Consider the following 12,916-nt stretch of genomic DNA (forward strand, 5'->3'; position numbering starts at 1 on the left):
AGCAGGGGGTCATCATGCAACTGGGCTCCAGGTTTGCCAGCAGTAACCAGGTGCTGATGCCCATGGGGCTGGGCTCACAACCCCGGGACTTCTCAACTTGCAGACACCGAGCCCGAGCCCAAGTGATACAGCACAGCCCGCAGGCATGTTGTTCCATAGCCACCTGGTGCCAGAGTTCGATATGAAGGTGACTCTAGCGACCCTGGGTCCAAGTTGAGCTCACTGGCTAGATACGCTGGACATGTTCCTTGAAGTGGCCCAAGTAACGAATGATGCCAAAAAGAAGACATTCGTACGGGTTTCCGCGGGGAGCAAGATTCATAAGCTGTACAGAGTACTGCCTCCAGGCGATGGGTCTTATTGAGCTGCAGCGAGGGCGCTGTCCAACTACTTCGCACCAATGGTCAACATTGATCATGACAAATTCCAGCTCCAGCAGGCTGCTCAGGGGCCCGTTGAGTCCATGGGCGCGTTCTACACCTGGCTGAGCCAGTTAGCAGTGACATGCGCATTTGTTGATGAAGAGGGAGAGTTGCAGGGCTAGATAATTCAAAAATGCTGGCCGAACAAGCTGCACGTCCAGATCCTGAAAGAACCAGGAATTCTGCTGGAGTGGATGCTAGAACTAGGGAGAGCTTAAGGGCTGGGCAAGGCGTGGTCGACCCAGATGGCCATAAAGGGCTGGAAGTGGAGGGGGTACACGCCATCAGGCCCCAGAACAAGAAGGCTGCTGCGGTGAAAGGGGCCAAGAGTGGAGCCATGCCAAAGAAGGGAAAGGAGGAGGCACTCCAGATGTGAAAACAAAGAAATAATATGAGGTTGGGTAGCCCAAAAGGAAATACACCAAACACAAGTTACAAAGGAACATACAAAGGTCTTTATTTTATGCTAAACAGTTACAAAAAGTTAAAGACAAATCAGATTGCTATCGGCCCTCAGTACAACACAGCAAACTCCAGCGTGGTTTGGTGTGCTCAGTGAGTGGGAATATTCATTGAAACAGTCAGGCTTTTATACAATTTTCAGCCTGCTGTCCAGCCCTACTGCGGGTTAACTATTCCATAAATACATTACAGATATAGGGTTTGTGCCAGCTTCGCTTCTAATTTATTCGTCTATATGTATCTAGTTCATCTTTGGTTTACACATCAACAAGTCAAAATGGCAACAGTGTATTCTCTAGGTTTAACATTAAGCCTTAGGACATAGTTTATACAATGTAGTTAAACAGGCGTTCCCATTCAGTTATTCAAGCGACATTGCAGTTAATATATGTTCATAGATCAGTTTCGTTGACACAGGTAATCCATTACACACAGGTCAGCAAAGGACAAGGTCTCATTTCATGACCCTAACAAGTGGCCTGCAGGCAAGTTACTTATTAGCTGTACACAGGTGTCATGACGGCCGTGTTCTATTCTGAATGACATCGTCCACCATTTTAACTCACAGGGTGACTTTACAGGGAGAGAGAAAATAAAATGGCGGTTTACATTGATTCTAAGGTCAGGACCTTGCAACACGAATTTCTTCACAAGTAGCTTGTTAGCAGCTTGGCGTAGGCCAATATACATATATTCATAGCAATAGAAGGCACGATATCATTTCTAGTTTGACAGAGAAACCATGCAAGTTTTGTGGAGGTGGGTTGCCACATGTAGGGCCGTGTCTGGCGGTAGGGCGGCAGTGTGGTAGGTGCCACAAGGCAGGACATTATGACAGCTTCTGCAAGACTTACTGGGCGTCAATTACCATGGCCAATGAGCCTGAGCCATGGAGAAACAGGCGGGCTGAATTAGCTGCCAACATGGCACATATTGCAGAGTATGCCAACTGGACTGAAGAGGATGAAGGAAAACACAGGAACGAGAATTAATTGGTAGCCCTAGTCGAGTACGATTACGGTGAGGAAGAGGTGTTCTTCATTACAGAGCGAGCGCAAAGATCTCCAGCAATCGATACAGGGGCAGCAAAGAAGGCCCGTGCCTGCCGGCGCAAGAATGCAAGAGGCCAATGCTTGCGGTGCAAATGCACTCTGGAGCTGAGTCTTCTTGAAGTTACACAAGTTGTGTTCATATTTTATGGTCTGACCCTTGACATGGGAGCTGCTAAAGTGATCACAGCACGTTTCTTATTAGGATGGCTGTGATCACATGGAACATGTTAGTTCCGCTCTCTACCCGGCTCTGTCATCATTGTATGTGTCCAAGAGTAGGGATCGGCCTCCCTCGAGGCTATAACACCATGCAAATATTGATTCGAATTTTAAATTCAGAAGTAAGTTATTTAGGTCATATTTTAGAGGAGCTGTGTTAAAAGGAAGTGACTCTGTGGAATCGGGGCCCAGCTGCATAAGTTACTTTATTGACAGCATACATAAATTGTACATAGATGACCAACCGACTAGCGTTCTATCATCTAGGATTTTGACCACCTGTCACCCTTAGAACTGAATGAGGTTAACATTGTTGGTTAACATTGTAGTTGTATACATCAAAAACATGCTTGTGTTTCTATTTCAGCTGGACTATGTTCCATGAAATGCAATAACTAACTAGCTTTGCTGGTGTGTTATCGCCTGTGGTATTGGGCTCTCCTTGGCTTTTAGTTCATTGCTGTGTGTGCCTCGGCATAGCCCGGGGGCAGAGCCTAAGAGACAAGCTGGCACCTCATGACCCAGGGAAGGCGACTAGATATTCAACTGTTGCAATGTTTCGTCTATACATAAACACATTGCTCGGCTTGGAAGACAGCTGCTGCACAGTACACTGACAGGAAATAGACGAAATGAAAAGGCCTGCTTCTATCACTGTGTGGCCAGTTGAAGGCCCTGGAGAGCGTAATATGCAACCTCCTTGCACTCATCACAAGCACATCGCCGCCCCTTCATGGACATGGCTGCAAGAGAATGCCTGCAAATGCAGCACAACATATGGCCCGTGGCCTCCAAGTCACCCCTGTTTAAGGAGGAAGTGTTGCCTGGCCTGAATTCTATTTCAATCCCATAATACAAAAAAAGTCAAGTGGTAATGCCATTGCAAGGCAATGTATCAGACAGGGTATAGTTAATAGCCAGAGCAATACATAAAAATCACACTTCAAACCCTATGTTTTATTTTTTTACTGAAATGTGCACACCACTGCCCTTACCTCCCGCCCATCTCCACAGACCATCAGGCCCACTGTATAAGTCGTATGTGGTAGTGAAGTTAGTTGCACACCTTTGCCCTAAAAATTGAATTACTATGCTGGGATGTGAACTTGCAAACACCCAAAGGCACTTAAAGCATGAGAGGACCCAGCAGTACATTGAAGAGCTGCTATTTCCAGGCCCAGTGCTGTGACAGCTAAACACGTCACCTTATCCACGTGCAATTACCTCAGCAGTGGTCCACCAGGTAGGCTGTCACCCTAGGTGCACCTGGAAATCAGCATTTTAGCCATTCTTAAACTAATCGCGCAACTAGATTGGATTGCTTCCACTTGCAGATTTCTCTCTCCACTTTACTGAATATTCAGGGACAAGTTCTGATAAGGGTAAGTAGTGAATCGTCCCTTAAGAGTACGTGCAACCGCGTCAGTGTTTCGCACCTATTCTGATCATGCGTCCTAATGAGGAGGAGAAATACTGTAGATCAGGTGTGTGGTTTGGCACCGGCAGCCTCCCAGAGCATGGTTCAACCTGCTATAAGCCACAAGCTCTGCGAAATATGGTGCAGGTGCTTCGAGACAGAGAAGGATGTTTGAGTTGGAGACAGAACGAGAGGGAGCTTGAGGTGTAGAGTAGGACAGAGGCACGCACCAGTGGCCCAAAAGAACAGAATGGAGGAGTGAGCGGAACAACAGGCTGGCAGTGTTCAGGAGAAACATCAGAAGTGGTGGTGGGGCTGGAGGGGCAGCTAAAAGAGGAGGGTAAGAGGAAAGAGCATAGGCAAGGTTGAATAAAGAAGCAAGGGGGTAGAGGAGAGGAGACATACATGCAGGAAGAGATTGAAGCTGACATCAAGGGGGAGCCGGAGGGGAATGTTGAGAAAAGAATAGGCATGGACATCAAGGGAAAGTGTATATTTATGAGGCAAGTGCTAGTGGCAGCAAAGGAGAGAAAGATGAGGGGTTTAAGAATGAAGTCCGAGGATAAGTTAAGGAACCGAAGAAATGATACACCCTAAGGTTGAGGAGTGCGAGTGGAGGAAGAGTAGCGACATGGCAAAGTGTCTAGAGGGTGGGAGTGAGAGAGGAAGTAGAGGAAGAGATAGGAGATACAGGAAAGGCTCCCTTAGGACCAAGTCTATGACAACTCGTCCAGGAGGTAGGTGGGAAAGGAGCTGTGCGGGCCAGTAGAGCTCTAAGACACATTTCTTTCCTCTATGTTTGTGCTATTTTTGTGTGTGTCTGGTGTTGGACCAGCACAGCTTTGTGAGATGGTCCACATAAAAGAACGGGTGTGTGATGAGTCCCTAGGTCCAACGGACTCTGAGATTGAGGTGCTGGTATGCTACAAGGTCAGCAAAGCTGTTCTACCATTCCAACATCCTGTGACCTTGGGCTATCCACAGACTTCAGGAAACAAGGGCAGAAATCCGGATTCAGGAGAACCCCCATTTCCAGTCCCACATGCTGAGAAAGTGCATTCCCCCACCATTCCCAATACAGGGTAGGGCTGGTGCATGTGCTACTGAATCCGAATGGATCTGGGCCTCCCTCAGAAAGCATTGACATTGCTGGCAATAGTCACCTTTGGTGAGTAAGACTAATTGTAGGGCAGCATCAATAGGACCGAACAGCTTATGCTTTAAAAACGCCACTGCCTCCCGATGCAGCAGACATTAGGTAACCTTACTGGTTACTAGTAAGACATTAAGTAGCATTATTAGTCACCTTGCTTCAGTTTCATATATTTGTTTTATATTGTGCAACACACCCAAAAACCGCATCTTTAAAATACGCGTCCCAGGCCACACATGCCAAATAAAGTGGCGCACTGCTACAGCCCAGCACATCATCTGAATTACTCAATAGAAGGTGCAATTATACTTGCAAGGTTCGCGTGGAAATGCTTTCGTGCAGCATATTTAGATAAAGGGCCCAAAGGCATTGAACAAACCAAACTTTACATAGAGACTCCAGTTGGCCACTTTGTGTGCAGCAAGGAAATGAGTGCTTGCTTTTCTGCCAAGCCTTTATGAGCCAGAGATTAAAGCAGAAAGAGGTCCTGATGGAGCTCTAACACATGTCTGCATTGTTAGGAGCGAAACGTTCTCTTACATCTGCTTTTTCTCATGCGTCTTCCATGGCCCTGCCATTCTCCCGGCATCAGCCTCAACCAATCAGTGCATGGCGTGTGGCCCCATAGATATCACCTATTAAAAAGTGTCAGCATGTAAAGGCATTATGAACGTGATACAGTGTATCGTTAGATAGTACTTTTAGGGTTTCCTGCATCTAGTACAATGCTGCAACAATGAGGCCTCCATCCATGACCTTTACCTGGGTGGCACAACCGACTTCGTTGAACTTCACTGAAAAGGCCTTCACGGATGATAACCTGGCAAAATGCTCTCCTTTTTTAAATCACTATCCTGCTTGCTCTTGTTCTCTCTCTTGCCCCCTGCCCCCAACAAGCTTGGATCTCACCCACCAGCTATCCAGAACCTGAGGACCACCATGCATCACCACCTGTGCTACAGGCACAACATCTTTAGTCCTACTTTGCTTGACTCTTAGAAAGAATCCCTCCTTGCTCCGACCACCAACCCAGATCCCGCTAGGGCTACTTAGACAACCAATCTCTTCTCTGTACTCCCAGGACCACAAGCTACCTCTGACTCTCTGGCCCCCGTGTGCCCCTATCACCCACACTCCCCTCTTCCTCCGTTTCTGTAGCAACTTTGACTTCTACTTCTCCTTTAAGATGTAAAAGATATGTGACATGAGCCAACCTTCTTTCTCTCCCTCCTTCTTCCACATTCTCTTCATCAATCCCAACCACAGCATCGCATCACTATCATGTTTCCCACCAACCACCCCAATTGAACGGGCAACCGACAACGATTTAAAAACGGATCTAGAACTTCTGTAAATTCTTTTGCATCACAAATAATTAAGGGAGGGGCACTTCAGTTCTAACCTGCGCCTACCTTTTCTCGCTCTTCAACCTATCACTTCCTGTAGGGATCTTCCTGGCTTCCTAAAGGGTGTCCACCAATATATCCATCTGTGAAATACTACCAGATCACCCAAACAGATAAGCCATTTTATGGCCATGAACCTTCAAGTTTTTTAAGTTGTTTCTATTTAATAGTGTAGCCCCAAAACTAACTTGAAACTAGCAAACTCATTGACCCCCTTAATTCTGTGTACCTCAGCAGACAGCCCATGGATACTGTGGTTATTAATTTCTCCAATTTCTTACAACACCACCCCACTCCCAAATCCTTTCTATTTTGTTATTCCTGGATCTCTTTGGCAACTTTGACGTTGTTTCCCCACTACACCTTCTGACTGTCTCATATCTTGTATTTAAAGACACTGCCCACATTCACCACTCCTCAGAACACGAGCATCTCCTATGCTGCCACCTCTCAGTTAGTGTCCCCTCTCAGGTACATCTTGGGTCGCTCATTTTGTACACCTACACCTCATCACATGGAAAACTAACCTCATCTTCTTTAGGTTTCTCCTACCATTTCCTAGCTGAAGCTAGCCCCTCACAACACCACCTGCCTCTCCTCCATTCATCACAGGATGACTGTATGTTGTCTGATGCTTGACCATTCAAAAACAGAGGTGACCTTTCTCCCGGCACTTACGGCTCTGTGCATTCTCAACCTTCTATATCTTATCCCCATAATCTGGTCATCCTATCCCCCAAGTGACGTGTATGCCCCTCAGGGTTAAACCCCTCGTCCTTAAATAGAAACTCACCAAAGCTGCAGGATTGGTTAAGATAATGCTGGAGTGTGCATGAGCAGGGGAGAAAGAGAGCGTAAGAGGAACGGGGAAGAGCAAGAGTTAGAAGAAAAAGAAAAGTACGAGAGAAGGCCGGGTCAAGTTACCCTGTGCACCTCTGTAATATAGAAATGTTTCATAATAAGGAGAAAATATAGCAACTCAGAAGAAAAGAAATGCCTCTGGAAAGAATGAAGACATGTACACTGGTGGAGGCCTTTGCGTGTTCCATGAAGACATGTACACTGGTGGAGGTCTTTGCATGTTCCATGAAGACATGTACACTGGTGGAGGTGTTTGTGTGTTCCATGAAGACATGTACACTGGTGGAGGTATTTGCGTGTTCCATGAAGACATGTACACTGGTGGAGGTCTTTGCATGTTCCATGAAGACATGTACACTGGTGGAGGTATTTGCGTGTTCCATGAAGACATGTACACTGGTGGAGGTGTTTGCGTGTTCCATGAAGACATGTACACTGGTGGAGGTGTTTGCGTGTTCCATGAAGACATGTACACTGGTGGAGGTGTTTGCGTGTTCCATGAAGATATGTACACTGGTGGAGGTGTTTGCGTGTTCCATGAAGACATGTACACTGGTGGAGGTGTTTGCGTGTTCCGTCGTACAACAGTCACAGAAGTGGGAGCCGGTCCAGAATGCGATATGCACATCTCTTGGATTCATCTGATGATGACCCTGCATGTTTGAGGTGCTTCTGCATCGGGCACAGGGAACATGGTGGCGGCCTGCAACGTCTCGTGGGTACAACGGCATTGACTGCAGACTGCCCTGCTCTCAATAAGCTACTCGCCATTCCACACTGCTAGAGGACGGACACTTGCCCCATCATTATGTCCACGGTAGGTGGCTGTCAAAGCTGCAGGGCATTCATCAAGGGAATCACACGCTGTTTGATGTGCTCACGTGGCTGCCATCTTCTTGTGGCCTCCAAGAGGGTGTCTCTCTGATGTTCTCATTGTACATGTACAGCAATACTTAGAAAGGTCTTTTTCTTCCTTGTACAGACCTTTTATTCACATTTTCACCATTTGCCATAACTCAGGGACTGCTTAGGAACATCATAGTGATTATTTTCTGTCAGGGATAGATATTTGTGGACCTCCTCTCTCCACTATATGTTATACTGAAAATGCAGGTGCTGCTGCATTTCGCCGCCCACCTACAATCAAAATATATGATACACAGGCTCTTAGACCCAAATTGGAGTGATGGATTATATGATTTCAAAATTTCCTAGAAGCTCAACATGAATATGAGGGTGATAAAGCCATTCAGGCAAAACAACCTCTTCTAAAGATCTCAAAGGGTGTCTAGATAAATACTTTGATCCATAAAGGAACAGCAATAACGGCTCTGCGTGCCGCCAGGTTCCAGGTGAATCCATAAACATATTTTCTACAAAGCTGGAAAGGTTTTTGCCCACTGCGACTTTCACAGGTTTACTGATGAGGCCATTAGGTTAAGAAATGTCCTCTTTCTCCTCATTCCACAAGAGATTGCTGAAATAGCCACTTCCGCCGGGCACTATCCTCACCATGGCCAGGACTGATGCAAGGGCTAAGCTCAGCTACAGGAAGGGAACTAAGACTCCTGGGCAAGGCTGAGGACATAAGTCACATGTCTAATAAGTCTCATGACAAAGAGAAAAGAATACCTGAGATTGCGACAAAGAAAACCCCTTTGCCACAGTGTGCAACTGCGCACCCAGAAGACACACAAATAAAGAAAATGAGGAGACCAGACCTTGTCTCCCAAACATGACAATTTAACCAGAATATCCGCCTGTGTCTGAGTCTGGGAACACCTCTGAAGATTACATGTACATGATGTCCACCCCTGATCAATTTAAGGACGAATATGTGGAAGTCATGATAGGGGACGATGCAGCGAGCTTCACCATCGACACATAGGCTATGATTAACATCATGTGCATATCAGAATATGAAAAGATTTCTACATACAACTGCAATAAGGAAATTCACAGTGTAAATAAAAATGCCTTCACAAACAAGTATTTTTTATTTTTTATTTTATTGTAACATTAGTTTAATACAAAAAAAGGAAACTTTAAGTTACAGTCCACAAAAGAGAAATCACTTTATATTGTAGTCCCTCAAAATGCATCTCGATCATTTGTACAATATATCCCTATTAATTAATTATTTATCAGCACAGCGTCCATAAAATGTATTATACCGCAGGTTAGCTGGGTATTAATTCCTACAATCAAATAGCTCCACCAAACCTCCATATTATTCGACTGCGGAGTGAAATGCATTAAATACAACGAGCACTGAACAGTGATCGCCTCGCACTCGATTATTAGATGTTTCACAGACTCTATCTCTTGGTCACAAAGCCGACACTTTGAGTCCTGCACGAGGAGAAGTATTTAGTATTAGTCAGATACTATGTAATGTTGAAATGCTTTTTAACTAAATTATTTACCTACTTGTTTATTACCTTTGTTTTCTCTCTTTTTCTCTTCTCTCTATTGTGTTTCTCATATAAAGTCATTTCTTTTTGGTTTTACTTTCATTCATTTGGGCACAAGTTTCTGAGAATGATTTTCAGTGATGATTTGTTTGCTTTTTATGAATTTTCTAATTGTACTGATATCATGTAAATAACAGGTAATATTCAGAATGCCCTGTTGAAAAGTAAGCGATTGAAACATGTGCTGACAAAGTCAACTTCAGTATTTGTTTTTAATTAATTGTATTATTTAAAGACCAGATCTAGTTTGAGAGCACTGGAGCACAGTAAAGTGCATAGCCATAATTGGTTTGGTGTGTGTTAGCAATACTGCACTGTTGGGTTCGGTCTGTGTGTTAATCTGTGTGTTCTTTGGGATTTGTCCTTGGTCAGGTTTTGTGGAAAAATCTATGAATTGTGTGGACATACCGTGATCGAGCTCCAGCGGAGGGATGCATGACAAGAGAATGATTGTTTGCATCTCTCTCTCTCTCTCTCTCTTTCTCTCTGCGTGGACGAGTTGTAATTCAAGCAGGTTGTTGGGTTTGCTGTGCAAGGAGCATGCACCACCAGATGCATGGCGCTCAGCTGCCAGAAACACTGGTGTGTTGCTTGTGACTGCTTTGTAGATGATACATGTAGTCTTGAACAATATCCTGGCCTCAAGATGAAGCCAATGTGGTTCATGAAGGACAGGGTGATCCGGTCAAATTTCCGTGCACCCGTAATATGGTGTGCTGCGATGTGCTGGACTAGCCAAGTGTGCAATTTGGAGCCCCATCAGCAGGGTGTGTTCCCCATCAATGTGAAAGGCCACACGCACCTGCACTACAGGCTAGAAGTCCTGAGACAGGGTGGAGGATTTGATTTTGCATAGGTTGGAGATTTGGAGACAGGCTGTTTGGGCGTTCATGGCTATGTGCTTCTGAAAAGACAGGCTGCGTCACTGGTAACGCCTAATGATTTTGCTGAATTTGCGAGTTGCAAATCAGATCCTTCTAGTCACATATAATTGAGCCATTGCTGGACAAATTGTTGTTTATCTCGGCGACAGATGAGGATGAATCTGGTCTTGGAGGAGGTAGCTTTTAGGTCGAAGTCAAAATCTAGGACTAGGTGATCACTAAGTAAATGTGGTAATGACGGATGTCCTTTGGGCTTTTTTTACTCTCATGTACACCTGAGAATCATACACATAATAGTGGATAGATACATCAGGATCTTTGAAGGAGGGTGAGCAGAGGCTCCATGTAAAGGCTATAAATGATCGGTGAGTGGAAAGGCTATAAATGATTGGTGAGTGGATGGAGCCTTGGGAGACTCTGCAGGAGACTGGAAGTCGTTTAAAAGGCAACATGTTCAGCTAGACACCCCGGTATCTGCCCGAAAGATAGGAGGCAAATCAACTCTGGACAGTGCCAGTGAATCCCATCCTGTCGTTGAGGAGGAAGAGGAGGATGTGATGGTCAACAGTGTCAAATGCAGCCAAGATGTCATGGAGGACAAGGAGGCATGAGACTTCCTCATCCATGATTTGGAGGGCATCGCCCCGGCACCTGATGGTGGCTGTTTTGATGTTACACTTGGCCCAGAACACCAACTGATGGTCATTTAAGAGGTGTAGTTGCTCTTTGCTCAATTATTAATAAATACTAAGATCAAGATATTTTTCAGATAGTAACAGTTTTCTCTTAAAATGAAGGCATGAAAATAATTCTGAAAGGCAGGTTAATTGAATGCTTATATAGCATAATTAGCTAGTATTCAGGATTGGTAGGACCTACCAATTCAGGGGGAATGTAATCAGTGTTCAAATTATGAAAAGATATTTGACGTTTCATAGCCTTCATGTTTTTTCCATTGGGGTATTGATATAATGGCACTGCATCGTCCCACTCAGCTCAGAGGACCTATGTGGACACATTTGACAGCAAGCCCGGCTTTGGCTGTTGTTGCTTTGGAAGGAGAATCATGTCATGTGCACCACCTTGTGTGACTATCAGACTCACCCCAGAGCAAAGGTTATAGAGTGGTAGTGTGCAGTATTACCACCCAAGTCACCGTAGGGAGGGGATTGGGAACCGAGGACAGAGGGATGTAAAACTGAAAATCCCTGCCATGAATAGAAAAGCACCCAAAGAAAAGAATTAGTAGGACCTGCAATAAGCCCTTTTGAATTTACAAAACCACCCAGGTAGTTTAAGGGCTGGTAACAGCATACATGAGTGCTGTACCAGAGGAACCACCAGAATGAGTCAGTCAAACAATCGAAACAATGGCTTCCTAGGGCACTCCTGTTCCTATTTAGGTTGTAGACTGGCCACAAAACATATTTTTATTAAATAAGCAATACAGTTATAACAGGAATCAAATAAACCATGCCTAGACAAATACATTATCTATTAATTGAATGCATCTATGTAAATAAAAACAATTAAATAAATGGGAACCATATATGTCTAAATGGCATATGCTGTTTCCATTAAAAAAATGGTTGAACAAAATAGAGCAAAACTCCCAGGTTTTGTTTTTTTTAAAACTTTTCTTTATTGGCATGGAGAGAGGACACACAAACAACGCAGTGCACAAGACAGATGAGATTGTAAATACATGAATGGCATTACATATATAGGGGTGTTACAAGTATAGGGTAGGCAATCGGCCATACAGTTCAGTGTGTTTCAGAAATAACCAAGCTTACTTCATCTGGAGGGGGGAGGGAAGGGGGGATGAGAGAAGTTCAATATCCTCCTTACCGTTCAGATAGCTACACAACTCAGTCCATACATTCTTGGGGCGAGAGGTCAATGGGAGGGTATTAATGTTGTCCTACTCACACGTTTGAGTCCAGGTAAGGGCCCTAAACCACATCTCGGATGAGGTGGGGAGGGGCGGGCGGGCGGCGCTTCCAACACTGCAATATGCATTTTTTGGCCACCATAGTAGTGACATTCAAAAACCTGGACACCTTCCTTAACTCGGGCCCGTCCCATACTCCGAACAGGACAGCCAGTGGCTCGGGAGAGATGTGGGTCACTGTTATCTCAGAGAGGGCTTCTATAATAGCTATCCAGCTTCACAAGCCCAGAACATATGAATGTGATCTGCATCCGTGGATCTACATCTAGGGCAAGTATGAGCCTGGTTGTGTGCAAAACTTCCCACCCTGTTTGGCGTGTAATATAGGCGATTCAGGAGCTTATATTGCATACACCTATATCTGGCATTTAGGGAAGCCTTGCGTGTTTGCATGCACATCTTTCTCCACATAGCATCAGTGAGGGTCAGGCCCAGTTCACCATTCCACTTGTCACGTGCCGACTGTGGTGCGTCCTCTAGGTTTACCATCAGCATTTTGTACAATGAGGATGTTATGCCCCTAGCCCCAGCTGAGTTGGATATGTAGTGGATTTCAGGCGAGTCTGGGGGTTCGTCGGGATAGGAGGGCCACCAGGCGCAGACTGCTGTCCT

The sequence above is a fragment of the Ambystoma mexicanum genome, chromosome 4q (genome assembly GCF_040938575.1).
Source record: "Ambystoma mexicanum isolate Mex_15411 chromosome 4q, UKY_AmexF1_1, whole genome shotgun sequence".
NCBI lineage: Eukaryota > Metazoa > Chordata > Amphibia > Caudata > Ambystomatidae > Ambystoma > Ambystoma mexicanum.